A 15,845-nucleotide genomic window follows, 5' to 3' on the forward strand; every position below is an offset into this window, starting at 1 on the left:
GAGGAAGGTTGTGATATAAACTGTTTGTATATTCTCCTTGTCGTCTTTAAAAATTAGAAGCATATGTTGCCTAATGTAGACACAGATACACTATTTGAATAAGTTATATAGTCATTACTGGAACGGCTTCGATATTAAGCCTGCTTTATAAGGGCGATTAAATGTTTGTTTGTTTTTTTTAGCTTTAGTTTTTTGTTTTTATTAATAAGTAAAATAGAATGTCGCAAGAAAGAATCGCAAAACGGATTCTCCAAGCCGAGCTAAACGGAAGGAGTCTTAGGAATAGACCAAGAACGAGACTGTTGGATAATATCCATCGTCACAGTTGGTTACGCTTGGAAACACAGCAGGTAAATGTAATGACGGTTGCTTTTGACAGGACCCGATGAATGAGGAGAACTTTACACCCCATGATCCCCTCAGGAATAGTGGACGGAGAAGATGGGTGGATGGATAGATGGATGGAGGTATATTCCAGTGTACTGGATGGATGGATTGATGGATTAATGGATGGGTAAATGGAGAGGCGAGATTGGCCTCTGCAGATTTGTGATGCTAATGTAGCTAACGTAAAGTTAACCACATTAAATATCATTCACAAATGAATGAAACAGAAACAGGGGGAACCAGTGGTCCCAATGCTGGCATCAGAGTAAACTCCAAAGGCGATATTACAATTGGTGGTGGTGGTGGTGGTGTTTCTGTTTTTGTTTAGCTCCATTTTAGCCTTAATCCAGAAGGCATATAATCAAAGGGTGTGATTTGATGGATAATCAAGCAGGTTAAAAGTTGTTTACTACGAATTGAAATAGTGATTAATTCATAAAGCGGATGTATGATGAAGATCGATAAAGCGAGCCACCAAAACAATGTTGACCAAGTCGTTACAATATAAAAAAAACCTATTTGAGTTGAAATGACATCTTTTTACATAAACGATGCTATGGTTCCCAGTTAACTAGGTGTCCCTGGAGAATGTCTCATTATTATAAATTATATTAAATTACCTAAACAGGGAACATTCATTCGCCAAAATCTCGTTATACTGTTCCTGTCAGTTATTCTAAGTTCTGCTAAACAGGAATCAGATGAGTTTCATTAGACAACTTCTTCACTCCTGAGTAAAGAGAAGTTCTATGAAGACAAACAGGTGTGTTTTGAGTTTGTTGCTATATGTATTTACATACTATTTGCGGGACGGATGGCTTTACGTGCGCAAGTATGTTTGCAAGGAAAGGAGTTATTTATTGTTTAGTCTTCAGATTTGTTTTAACTTCGACCCTCCTTATGTTTAATCAGGTTGAGTGTTAAGGGGTGAGAGTTAAGTAAGTCAAACATTTACTGGGATTGGTTCAATTCACTGATACTTGCTTACTTCAAGCAACAGACTACATCGTAAAAGGTTAAATGGATATTATCAGTGTTATTTGTGTTACATTAGGGACGGATGATGTAGTAAACTCTAACGTTCATATTATTCCTGTGATGAATGACAACCACTAAGAATAATTAATTTGCTATAAGGTATATAATAAGAGAATATTAATTTCAAATTTTGGCACAAGGCCAGCTATTTCAAGGGAGGCGAAGTCGATTACATTGTCCCAGTGCTCAACTAGATGGGATGAGAGGCAAAATTTAACTCGGCAGAATTTGGACTCAGAGCATATAGAAAGTTCAACCTGGTGTTTATGGATACTGTTATTGTATTTGCCGATTCTTAAAATGAAACCGACATCTCTGAAGACGGCAAAATGTACAATCGAGAAGTTCTAGTAATTCAGTTTACTTCGATATCATTGAAAATGAAGTACATTCCATATTTCTTAAGTTCTTCAACCTCATACACATGCACACATACACACATATACACATACACGCACACATACACATATATATATACATACACACACATACACACATGTACAAACACACACACAATATATATATATATATTATATAATGTATTATATATGTTCATAGCTTATATGTATGTATGTGCGTGTGTGTGTGAGAGTGTATAAATATACATATATATATACAAACGCACATTCACGCTTGTACACCGACACTGAGAACGAAAGACAGAAAAGGAAGTATAGGCATATATGAGCAGGCAGGCAGACAAGGTAGACAAACAGATAGATAGATAGATAGATAGATAGATAGATAGATAGATAGATAGATAGATAGATAGATAGATAGAAAACAAAAGCTCGGTTTCTTAGGAAATTTCCATCCAATACCATTTGTATACATTATATACAACTATATTATACATGTGTGTGTGTGTGTGTGTGTGTGTGTGTGTGTGTGTGTGTGTGTGTGTGTGTGTGTGTGTGTGTGTGTGTGTGTATGTGTGTGTGTGCTTTAGTGTGTGAATGAAATAACCCTATTTTATATACAAAACATTAAAAAACTGAATTTGTTTCTTTTCATGATTTTGTAACTAGGATTTCAATGTAAGTAAAATAAAAGTTAACATTGTTCTGTTGTTGTTTTCGTTGTTCCTACTGTTCTTCTTATTCTTCTTAATATCTTGTAACCATATTTTGCATTTATAAAGACTTTTTATTTTTTATATCTTTTTGTATTAATTTTTTTTATTTATTATTATTTTTTTTTTCTTTTGAATTAGAAATACATTCTATGAATCTTTCAATCAAACTTCCATGTCTTTACAATCACACAGAACAACAAAACAATAAAAAAAAAGCAAAACAAAAAATAAATAACCGTCGGTATACAAAATAAAAATGGACGAAATATTATTGGCGGCCATCTTCTTTGAATATACTTAAATCATCATTGTATTCTCAAGTGTATGTGTATGCGTGTGTATACGTGTGTATGCGCTCACTGTGCGTGTATATAACTGAGTTTGTGCTTTATCATTTGTGTCTAGATGTATTTGTGTGCTTTTGTGCTTGAATATATATTTCTGCGTACGGATGTGGATGTGCGCACCGTCTAAGTGTATATGCATATATATGTATACGTATGCTTGCTCTTGTGCCTGCGTGTATGTGTATTTAGAGTGTTTCCAAATTTATTTTTCATTTAGAAATATCTAAAGCAAACGCAAAATAAAATTTCTGAACTTAACAATATATATGGTTTTCTTCCTTGTATACTTATATGGGTGCGTGTATATGTATGTGTGTGTATGTGCGTACACATACATAATTACATATGCGTACACATGGATGTACAAGCGAGTGCATATACATACATATACATAACGCACACACACACACGCACGCACGCACACACATATGTATGAAGGAAAATCCATATTGCCCGCTCATTTTTTCTTCCCTCCTCCACTTTAGTTCATTTCTACTTATGAATGTTTCTTCAACCGCTTTACATTGTATTTCTATTTTTCTCCATTTTTTAGCTCTCCTAGTTTTACTTTAAATAAATATGTCTGAAAATGTATAACTTCAATGTACGTATATAGTGTATGCGTGTATGCGTGTGTACGTGTATGCATGTATGCATATATGTATGCATACGTGAATATATATGTATACGCATGCGTGTTTCAGTATGTGTATTTATATACGCGTGTGTATATGCGTGTTTAAGTATATATATATATCCACATAGATGTGTGTGTATGTATTTCATATATATGTATGTATATGTGTGTATATATATATGTATATGTCTACCTGTGTTACACTGTAAACAAGACTATGTCCCAATTTTATTCTTTTTACTGGGGTTTTCCTATTATACCTTTGCAGTTCGTTTGGAACAATCATGTTCCTAAATTCACTTCTCATCGATGTTTCCAGACTGTTTCAGCCTCGCCATGAAAATATAGCGTGAAGATGGCAAAAAATTCCAAATGCATAAGTCACTTCGGAATACACATTTTTTTAAGGAACTCTAATATATGATGATATATTTGTAGGAATCCAGCGCCTAATCGTGTTCACTGCAAGCAATCAGCTCTCTCGTACTCTTCCTTTCATCTCAAATTCAAGAAACGATGCTCATATGGTTTGTTCTGAAGATTTGCTTTCAAGTAATATTGCTTGTTTTAGCACGCTTTCCTTTAAAAAGCCTTTCGGAAAAATACTCGTAGTTTTTTTTTGTTTTTTTTTTCTTCAATTGTTTAAAAAGTATCACGTACCTACATTAATACTTGTCTTTTCTCATGATGAGATACCTTATTAAACGGTATCCATTCGTATTATCCAACCGAAAGAATTATTAAATTATGCTTGAATGAATCACTTCTCACACCCGGTCCTTATCGACTTTATAAGAATGAATGCTTTTTCTATTTTTTGTTTACTCTTTCATTTTCATATATCATTTGTTTATGTATATGTGTCTTTTGAATATGTGTATGTATAAATACATAGATACATATCTACATACACATACATACGCACATATACACGTGCACGCATGCACACATACACACTCGCCCGCGCGCGCACATGTATACAGGGTGTGAAGGGTAAATTTTCGCCATTTTATATTTTTAATTTTGCGCATGCGCATTGTTTGTCTTTGTTTTGTCGACTACACAGTACAGTAGGGTCACTTGGGCACCGGCTGTAAGAAAAACAGCACCATGATAGAATTCACTCTGCCAGAAATTTGGAAACGACATGCTGTACTGCTTGGCATTCGCGCCAGAAGGTTCAAGAACGAACATTGCAGAGTGTTTGAGTGTCAATCTGAGGACATGTACCGGGAGTGATAAAAATCAAACATCCAGTCAACATCGTGGTGTTTGGAGTAATCAATAGTGATAGCGAACTTATACTTCCATTCATCTTCCCGCATGGCCTCACTCAACACAGAGGCCTACATCAAGTGCCTGGAGGAAGTAGTGCTGCACTGAGTCAAGAGGGTGGCTGCTGGAAGACCATGTGTCTGGCAACAGGACTCTGCACTATGCCACACGAGCAGGGGAACCTAGTCATGGCTGTCAGACAATTTCTGTGACCACATGGACCCTAACATCTGGCCACCTAACACCCCAGACTGAAACCCCTTTGATTATTACGTGTGAGGCGCAGTTGAGCGAGAAACCAACAAAATTCCTTGTAACACCAAATACGAACTGAAGGTAGGGAATATGGCAGCATTCAACAATTTAAACAAGGATACCGTCCAGAAGAGTTGTAGGAGATTCAGAAGTCGTCTGGAAGCCGTGGTTGAACGCAATGGCGATTTTATTGGATAAATTTACTCTTTAGTATTTTGAGATATTTTTATGTAATTTTGGTAAATATATCTGTTAAAATGAGATGTCAGCGTTATTTTCATGTTTGCGTAATGTAGACGACAGTTTGTTCATCTCACCCTGTATATATACGCAAGAGAATAAAGGAACAGAAGAGAGAGAGGAAGAGAGAGACTCATGTGAACTTTGATTTTTTTTAACTTCAAGTAAGAGAGATATTTAATTATACAGAATACACAATAACTAAATGACTACTCGTTGTTATGAATTTATGTGCATGTGAATTAAACAAAGAGGAACAATGGATCCTCAATTATCACATAAAGAAAATATGAAACGTTTTCCACAAGTTACCTCCAGAGTTTATCTTGATATTTTCCTCATTATACACCGCGTCAGCCGATGTTGAACTAAAAACAGATAGTTGCTAACGGTGTATATTGAATCAACTTGGAGAAGAGCAATAAGCTTGGACTCAGTTTTATTTGAGATATAAACATTATGATATGCGACAAGAAGGTGATCTGCCATGAAAGAAAGGGATGAAAATCTACTTCACGAAACTCTGCTACATAAATTATGTAGTTTGTTTTTTTGCAAGCCGTCTTTTAAGCAGTAAAAGTGTGACTAAGCGCGGAATTTAGTAAGACTAAGTTTGATGTTTCATTATGAATGTACACACGTAGGGTCTCTCATATGTGTGGAATGTGGTTAAGTTTGTTGGCACTCCGTCGCTTACGACGTCGAGGGTTCCAGTTGATCCGATCAATGGAACAGCCTGCTCGTGAAATTAACGTGTAAGTGGCTGAGCACTCTACAGACACGTGTACCCTTAACATAGTTCTCGGGGATATTCAGCGTGACACAGTGTAACAAGGCTGACCCTTTGAATTACAGGCACAACAGAAACAGGAAGTAAGAGTGAGAGAAAGTTGTGGTGGAAGAGTACAGCAGGGTTCGCCACCATCCCCTGCCGGAGCCTCGTGGAGCTTTAAGTGTTTTCGCTCAATAAACACTCACAACGCCCGGTCTGGGAATCGAAACCGCGATCCTATGACCGCGAGTCCGCTGCCCTAACTACTGGGCCATTGCGCCTCCACTGTGGTTAAGTAGGCAAATGTTAATCAGATCTCACTGACCGCAATAAATTTTACAACCACGTTGGCAGAAGTACATCCAATCAAAACACATGCATAAATGTATCACATAGGTAATAAAACCTGTGACGCGTAAACAGACCACAAAAATATTTTTCTAATCGTTTGTGATAGTAATTCTCGTTCAACGAATGGTCACTTTCCATATACATTTGTATATAAGTATGTATGTATGTATGCATGTATGTATGTATGCATGTATGTATTATGTATATACGTGTGTATGTGTGTGTATGTACGTATGTATGTATGTATGAATGTATGTATGTATGTATGTATGTACGCGTGCATGTATGTATCTGTATGTATGTATGTGTATGTATGTATGTATGTATGTATGCATCCATGCATGTATGTATGTTTGTATGTATGTGTATTATTATGTATGTACGTAAATATGTGTGTGTCTATACGTATGTATGTGTATGCGTGTATATGTATGTATGTGCGTGTATATATGTATGTATGTATGTATAGGTGTGTGTATGTATGCAGATGTTTCTTTCTAAAACATGACAGCGTCTTCGAAGCTATTTAGTAATGTAAGTAAAGTTTAATGAGATATTGATAGATGAGATTCTGATGTAATATTTTCAGTATGTACAATAAAAGAAGAAAAAAAGACACAGAGTACAATTAATGATGTAGCAATATCACTGAAACCTGAAAAAGATAGTAGCAAGCGAGAGCTGTTTTTTGTCGTTTTTTTTTGTTGTTGTTTTTTTTTTGGGGGGGGGGAGAAACGAGCTTTGTATTTTCTATACAATGACAGTACTCTGCATAAAATCTATTCAGTATCCAGTTGTCCTATATTTCTGTTGTGTATAATTCTAAGTTTTGGGATCACTGTATTGTCCAAAATGTTAATTTTTAGAATTCAAACACCCTATCAAGGAGCTTTTGTATACCAATTAATCGAAGTTTTTATCTTCCTGTATTACATAAGAGACACCCTATCGTATATCATATTTGTAGAACACACCGCTGGAGTATTTTCACTATGCTCACGTTGCTGATTTAGCATCACAACATTTCCCCTATTTCGATATTGGTCACTCTTAGTTTCGCCAACCTGGTAGTATATGACTTGTTTGACTAAAACATGCAATGACAATGTTTTAGTCAGGACTAAAACATGCTCATTGCTTCAATTTATAGACTTTAGAGACCAGGATCGTTCCAATATCTATTACGAAGAGTGTCCAAATATTCTCTTTGGAACAATAAGCAAAAGGAGTTATCTCCTCTTGCTTATTGTTTATTGTTTAAATACCACTTGTAAAAAAGGTTTTCTATTAATTACTTGTATGAACAAGTTGTATTTTGTATCCAAAAACGCATCCCTCGGTTATTTTTCATAGCCGTAACATTCAGTAAAATAAATTACGAGAAAACACGAGTCAGACAAAATCGACAAATATTTATTCTTAATTTATGGGGCTGTACGACGAACTGGTGCTCAAACCGAGAGCGACCCCGGCCATAACAACAATCGTTTCTATTATAGTGACAAGGCCTGTACTTTTGGGTGAGGGAGCAAATCGATTACATCGATGCCATTGTTCAACTGGAAGAAGAAGAAGAAGAAGAAGAAGAAGAAGAAGAAGAAGAAGAAGAAGAAGAAGAAGAAGAAGAAGAAGAAGAAGAAGAAGAAGAAGAAGAATTGTCCTGATGCAGTACCAGGCAGTGGCTTTCATGCCTTATTATCTTAACTGATTGCAAGTGTTATCATGTACATTGTTTTGTCTTGGTATAAAAGATGGGCTACAGCAAATATTCTCCTCAACACCACAGATTTGCTTGTCAGTTGCTTGACCTTAACCAGTTGATCCTGTCCCTTAATGGATGATGATATGTGCATCTCTGATCTCGAGCAGAAGTAGTGGGGGAGTGTCATAGCCATGTGTTGAGAGGAATTCTTTGGGGTTTGAATAATTCACTTCTGGAAACATGGGTGTCTTGTTCATCATCCTTAAACAAACCTTATTCAAATACTTTTTGAGAAGGATGGGCTACTCAACCTGAAAAAATTCTAACTGGACCCCACCTGCAAGGTCGTGCACTATTTATCTTAATATAAGATCACCATGTTGCGCACGTGTGGTTGCGATGCATGTGCCTGGTGTACCTTTATCAGACGGGTAGTAGTGATGGGTGTATTGGGCTTCGTATAATTGTACCCCAGTGTCACTTTGATGGCATACACTGCTCTCTCACTCAATAATAATAATAATGGTTTCAAATTTTGCCAAAGGGCAGCCATTTTGGGGAATGAGATGAGTCGATCTAATCGACCGCAGTGTTCAACTGGTACTTAATTTATCAACCCCGAAAAGATGAAAGGCAAAGTCGACCTCGGGGGAATTTGAACTCAGAACAGAGCAACGGGCGAAATACTGCTAAGCATTTTTGCCGGCTTGCTAACGATTCTGCCAGCTCACCGCCGTAATAGTAATAATAATAATAATAATAATAATAATAATAATAATAATAATAATAATAATAATAATAATTCTTTCCAGTAAAGACACAAGGCGTGAAATTTTGGGGGAACTTAATTTGTCGAGCCCTAAAGGATGAAAGGCAAAGTCGACCTCGGCGGAATTTGAACTCAGAACTTAAAAACGGACAAAATGCCGCTAAGCATTTGTCCGACATACTAACGCTTCTGCCGGCTCGCCGCCTTAATAATAGTAATGATAATAATGATACTACTACTACTACTAATAATAATAATAATAATAATAATAATAATAATAATAATAATAATAATAATAATAAAGTCGGGAACGTAGCAAAGGAAAAAATTGTTGACTTTGTATTCATCAACAAATCAGAGACCAGACGCTTGTCCATCATATTTTCATTAACGTTTAATATCTGATTGATTGATTTGCGTTTTTTGTGTGTCTGTTTTTTTTCTTTTCTTTTTTTTTTTCTTTCGTAAAGCTTCTAAAATAATCGATAATAGACAGATGTAAACAGATATGATATAACAAGAAGCAGACACACGTAAAGTAAGTAAATGGATTTCAGTCGACTTCGACGATGAATATTACAGTTTTTATCTTTTACTTGTTTTAGTTATTGGAATGCGACCAAGCTGGAGTACCATCTTGAAGTGATTTTATCCGAAAGAATAGCCATCGGTATTTATTTTGTTTTTAACTCATTACCTATTCTATCGGTTGGTTTTGCCGCACCGCTAGATTACGAAGACGTAAAGAAACTATTTCAGATCGTCAACACAGATCGCCTACCCTATATATATATATATATATATATATATATATATATATATATATATATATATGTGTGTGTGTGTGTGTGTGTGTGTGTGTGTGTGTGTGTGTGTGCGTGCGCACACACACACACACATATTTATAAGTAAAGACAATCGCCACACCAAAGTGGCTATTCCATGTTACTACTAGCTATATATATCAAATATTTTACGTAAACTCAACAAACGGAAAATTTTACAAAAACATGACAAGCAGAAAATTCGCAGCTTATTTCTCATCAGTCAACATCCAAAAGATCATGACAATTTCGAACCTTTAACGTTGATATTGTCCATTTTTGGTGGCACCAGTGGTGAAAAGCCACTGGAAATAGCTAACGAATGTACACCGAAAACAAACACAACAAAATAAAACACAAAAAAATGTGCGGCCGCAAGACAAACGAATATGGGGTAGCGCAAAGGAAAATGAAAATGTCATGCAGGATTGGAGACGACAGATGAACAGATAGAAGTAAAGTATTGGAGAGTTTCCGTCTCTTCTACTTCACTTTGGAAGATTGAGCTAAATAAATGCATGCGCAAATCGTCGAGTAGATCTCATGATTAGAAAGCAAACTGCTCAATTAACACTTATTCAAACACATATGCCTACTGTCTTATACATAAACATACAAGCAAAAGATGCTCTCACTCGCAAACACATACGCACATCCGCCCAAATTTACCCATTTCATAATGATCTCATTGTTGTGGTTATTCTTATTGTTGTTGTAGACCCCCAAGCCGTTCTAAATCGAGAAGATATACTATCAAATACAATTCAAACACGACTATCCTATCTTTTTAAGTGTATCTAGAAATAGATGGTCTCATTTCTTCAAGACTGTAAGGCCAATTCAGTAAAATGAATGACTGTTTAAAGGTTCCCTGTTTATCTCAACAACTTTTTGCTACTATTGATGCTATGTTTATAGAGTGGCATTGTCAAGCGCTCATACGAAACAATTCTTTCCAATCAGGTCTGTGTTGATTTACTTTTTTAAAGATATTCTTTATATAATATTAAATTCAACAAAATATTTTGAAAACTATCATGACTGTGACTATATCGAGAAAATTTTTCAAAAGATATATACATAGCCTTTCTTAGAATATTATATTTGTTTGTAATGTTCTTTCTGTATGCGTTCATCTATAAGAGATATTTTCCAAGTTCACTTTGAATTTAACCCATTTTGGATTATCCTGATAACATTGTGTTAGCATATATTTTCAGATATTCTAATTTGACTGGTATTCTGTACGATTTTCTATATCTAAATATTCTGGCACAATAGAAACGATCGTCGGTTATACCAATTAAAGATGTAATTATCAATTAAAGATGTAAACTTTCTCTATTCTTGTTCTTGTTGTCATATACTGAATTTTTTTTTTAATTCTTCCAAGCGATATTTGAAATTACTAGTCATACAGGAGGAATTACCTTGGATGCTAATTTTATTTGTATTTTTGGTATCTGATTACCTGATATAGTTAACCAAATTCGTTTAGCTCTGAGCGTTTTCTAGATATCTGCCTGGATTTAATAATCACTTTAACTTCTAATTATGTGTATGTTGTATGTGTGGTGGGAGAGAGGTAGGTAGGTAGGTAGGATTATCATATGTCTCGATTTGATCAGGGTTGTCCCAGCTTATTAACGTTGTCCCTGCCGGTTTTAAATTATGTCCCTATTTTTCAGAAATCTGTTATGATTTTTACTTTGTTTATTCAGAAAAGTCTCAAAGTTATTGACACTAATTAGTTTTTCTAGCGCAATAACCCAACCAGGATTTGAAACGAAAACACTCTGCTTCACTCACAAACATAAACCATAATATTCAGAATTACTCCTTTAATTAAACAAAGAAGCAGATGGCATTTGAGAAACCAGATCGATTCTAGAACAATCAAGTTGGCTGCAGAAAATTTTTATGGCCTGAGAGAAAGTGGGGTTCTTTGAAATCTGATCCATATGCATATTAATAATTAGTAATATTAGGCCTTATATAAGACCTGTTTTACATGAAAAATAGTGAGAAATTGCACATCTTGGACCATTCAGTTCGTGCCACAAATAGTTCACCAAAACTGTTTGAGAAGCCTGTACGACTCACCACAGACAATTAACCGAGACAACTCTCTTTGTTTTTGTAAGCTATCTTTTAATTTGTCTTAATCAAGCTACAGAGAAATACCAGATAACTTCTGGATTTGTGACAACTATGCTTAATTCTAGTTTCCCTTACAGACACATATATGGAAATATACAACTCCTCTCCTGCGAGTATTCATTCTTTTTTTTTTTGCATTGCGCACACGCGCATATGGACTTTTGATTAAATAACAATGAATATTTTCGTTGTTTCATGAATAAGCAACTCGATCTGTATATTTCATCGCTGTTTTTCTTGCTATGTTGTTCACCGTATAAATTTCTCCAGGTGTTGGTTCGTCCCAGAATGGACCAATTTTATATTCTGATATTTTATACATATTTCCCTTCAAAATATTTTATCTGTTGTTACAATGCTGAAGAGAACGTCTACATTTAAGAAAGAGCTCGAAAAGGAGTACTGTTTTCTAAAAGAATCTTCTGTGCTAACAGAATAAAAACGTGATCGCTATTTCACAGAGGTCGTTGTGGTAGATGGAGTTTGGTCGGAAATTTAGATCACTTAAAATCTTAAAGGAATGAAACAAGTTCTGTTGCTAGTTCGTCACGATTATATACTATTTTATTTAAAACATCAGAAATAATCGAATTGAAGCTTCCCGTTACCGCTAAAGAAGCCATTTTTGTTTTACACAACGTTTCTCATAAATTGAGGTTCAAGACATCGGACTAGTCGTCAAAGCTGGCCTCAAAATTTTTTGAACCAAAGTTTCGTCAAGTGTGATGGAAGAGAAAACAAAACTTTTGATGTAATTTCACGAATGGCGAAATCCTCTCTTGCTGAACGTCTAGCAATTTCTATAGATGGTTCGAATCGAAAAGCGATTAAAAAGGTACTTTTTATTATTCGATATTTCAGTCCTGGTCAAGGAGTACAAGTCAAAGTTTTAGATATGCACAGAGTTCAAGCTAGCACTGCTGAGATCTTAACTGATACCTCATTCACAGTTACTGACAATCACTGGTTTACGGGAAAAGTCGCTAGGCTTTGTAGAAACAACTACTACACAAATTTTGTTATGTGCAACAAAAAAAAAAAAAACAAGAGCAATATATTTAGCAAATTAAAAAGAAAACTTGAATGGGACCTTGTTAGCTGTGGCTGTGCTGCACACATTATGCGCAGCTGTCTCTAAACAGCTGCTGATATATTACCTATTGATATCGAATCATTTGCAAAACTCCTCATATATTTTCACATATACACAGTACATATAATGCAGCTTAAAGAATGTTGTGACTTTGCCTAAGCGCTACCGAAAAAAGTTATTTATTACAACATCGTAAAACCAGATTTTTGTCAATGTTCTCTGAGGTTGAACGAATTCATTTTTGCTGGCTTAAAATCACTGCTCGGGACTGATAAAATAATTCTTTGCAAACGATGTTGGAGAAATGTATTTTTGGTTTGCATATGGACAGCTTAACATTTTCAACAAATCGATTCTGCCCACGGAGAAGACTATTTGAAACAGCAGATATCAAACACGAAATATCAAATCTGATAACAAATATAGAAGAAAGAAAAAACTGAGAAAATGTACCTGAAAATGGTGAAAGCATTCAAAAAGAATTTAAATGATTTTATGAAAGATATCTCTCATACCTTGACCTATAATAAGAGAACTTTGAACTGGAGGAAAACACTATATGGTTAAATTCTGGAGAAATATTTTAGTCCAGGTTTGAGCAGTCTGCAGTTAAGATTAAACAAAGAAGTAGACAGCAAAGAAATAAATATTGGTTTCAAATTTTGGTACAAGGCTAGCAATTTGGTGGGAAGGTGTAAGTTGATTAACCCTAACCCTAATCTAGCCCGATGTTCAACTTGTACTTATTTTATCGACCCCGAAAGAATGAAGAGGCAAAGTCGACCTTGAGAGAATTTAAACGCAGAACATGAAGACGGGCGAAATACCGCTAAGCATTCTGGAAAGCAAGAAATGAACATTGATCAATTATTTGATGTATTTGTTATTGCAAAGGGTTTGGTGCTTTTGAAGCAGAAGTTTTGACAACATAGAACTTTAAGTATGAAGAAAAGTGGCAAATTGTTTTTGACCATCGTAAAGAAAAGCATATTAGTAACAAATCTTTGTGCCGTAGTGGAGTACCTTCTTTGTTTTCTTGGTTCTTCTGTACCAGTTGAACGAGTGTTTTCTGTAATAAATAATATAAGGCCAGATGGGAAGGCTTATTTGGCAGAAGCTGCAATCAATGTCCATCTGATGACTAAACATTTCACGAAGCAGCCTACAATTTTTGACAAAATTAAAAACTACAATGAATTTCTTAGAAATGTAGTTTCAATTGAAAAAATACGGAAGTATTGATGATTGAATAAAACATTTCTTGTCAATAAAATCGTGTTTAGTTTAATTCCTTTTTAAATGCTACTGTTCCACTTGACAATATTTTGTCAAGTAGTTAAGTGCTGTCGAATAAAAAATAGCAGATTTGTAGATCTTCTGTTTTTGTTCTCCATCTTTCTATGTCCCTCAACCTTCTAAGTGATAAACACAAATCGAATACCTGACCAGTTCACATGTATCACGTCTCCACTAAATAGGAATATATCAGAAGAAAAGAGGCAATTAAGTTAATATATTTACTGTAAAGAATCTGCAGCTCCTCTGGTTGGTGGGAAGAGGAGATCCGATTTCTCACTTAATACCCAACCTAGACGGTACGGATCTTCAGATCTTGTGATATATATATATGAGGGTGTGTGTACGTGTGTGTGTGTGTGTTTGTGCGTGTGCGTGCGTATGTGCGTGCGTCTGTGTTTGTTTGTATATATGTATGTATTTTAAGTCAAAATTGTTGTTTATTTTAGTATTTCTATATATATTAATTTACATATGCAATCTGTATAACTATTGCAGTTCATATGTATATATATATATATATATATATATATATATATATATATATATATATATATATATATATATATATATAGAGAGAGAGAGAGAGAGAGAGAGACAGGGTGACCCAAAAGTAGGTTTACAGTTATTCAACTATGTTTTTGTATTCATACGTTAACGGTTTAGATTTTAATTATAAAAAAATACGAAACCATTATTCAGCAACATGAAGCACCTCCACATCATGCGTTGACAGTAAGAGACTACCTTAACCAAGCATTTCCACAGCGTTGGTTTGGAAGAAGGGACAGCATCGAATGGCCACCACATTCACCTGACCTGATACCAATGGATTTCTTTTTGTGGGGTGTTGTAAAGAACAAAGGTTTATGAGAAGAATCCCAAAACATTAAGTGGATTAAAAGATTACGTTTCCGACGCATTCACTGAAATTGATGGAGATCGAAATTTGTGCTGCATGTCAGAGTGTTCTGAAGAGGTTTGAAGAATGCTGAAGGAGGGTATTTTGAGCATCTGAGAGATTAAACATTGTCCGTTTAAGATGTGCATAAACAATATGATTGCATGATAGAAATTTAAATGTAATAAAATGTTTTAAAAGAAACTTAAAGTGCCTACGTGATAACTATAAACCTACTTTTGGACCAGCCTGTACGTGTGTGTGTATGCACATACACACAGAAACACACACACACATACATATATATAGAGAGAAACAAACAGACAGACAGATAGTAACAGACAGAGAAAGAGAAAGAGGGAGAGAAAGACAGAGATACACGCGCGCACACGCTCTTGAGGAATACATATTTGACGTCTTACCTTCTCCGTACATATACCACAGATATCTGCTGCATATATTTTAGATATGTTCATCAAACCGTTGTCTGTTCTATGCAGTTGGGGATATCTATCAGAATAATTCACCACCTTCTATTAATGTCTATGTCAACATATTTTAGTTTTACTGTGCAGCAAATTTAGTCAGTCGTTAGTTCTAATCTCTTAAGGTCCTCATCATGCCTTCTAGACCTGATTAGATTAGGGTTTTACTGTGTATGTTACCTGTTACAGTTGTTGCTTTATTCAACAACTTTAATGTCTCTCACATCTATTTGCTTTG

This window comes from Octopus bimaculoides, chromosome 7, assembly GCF_046866305.1.
Source record: "Octopus bimaculoides isolate indiv1 chromosome 7, ASM4686630v1, whole genome shotgun sequence".
In the NCBI taxonomy this organism is placed as follows: domain Eukaryota; kingdom Metazoa; phylum Mollusca; class Cephalopoda; order Octopoda; family Octopodidae; genus Octopus; species Octopus bimaculoides.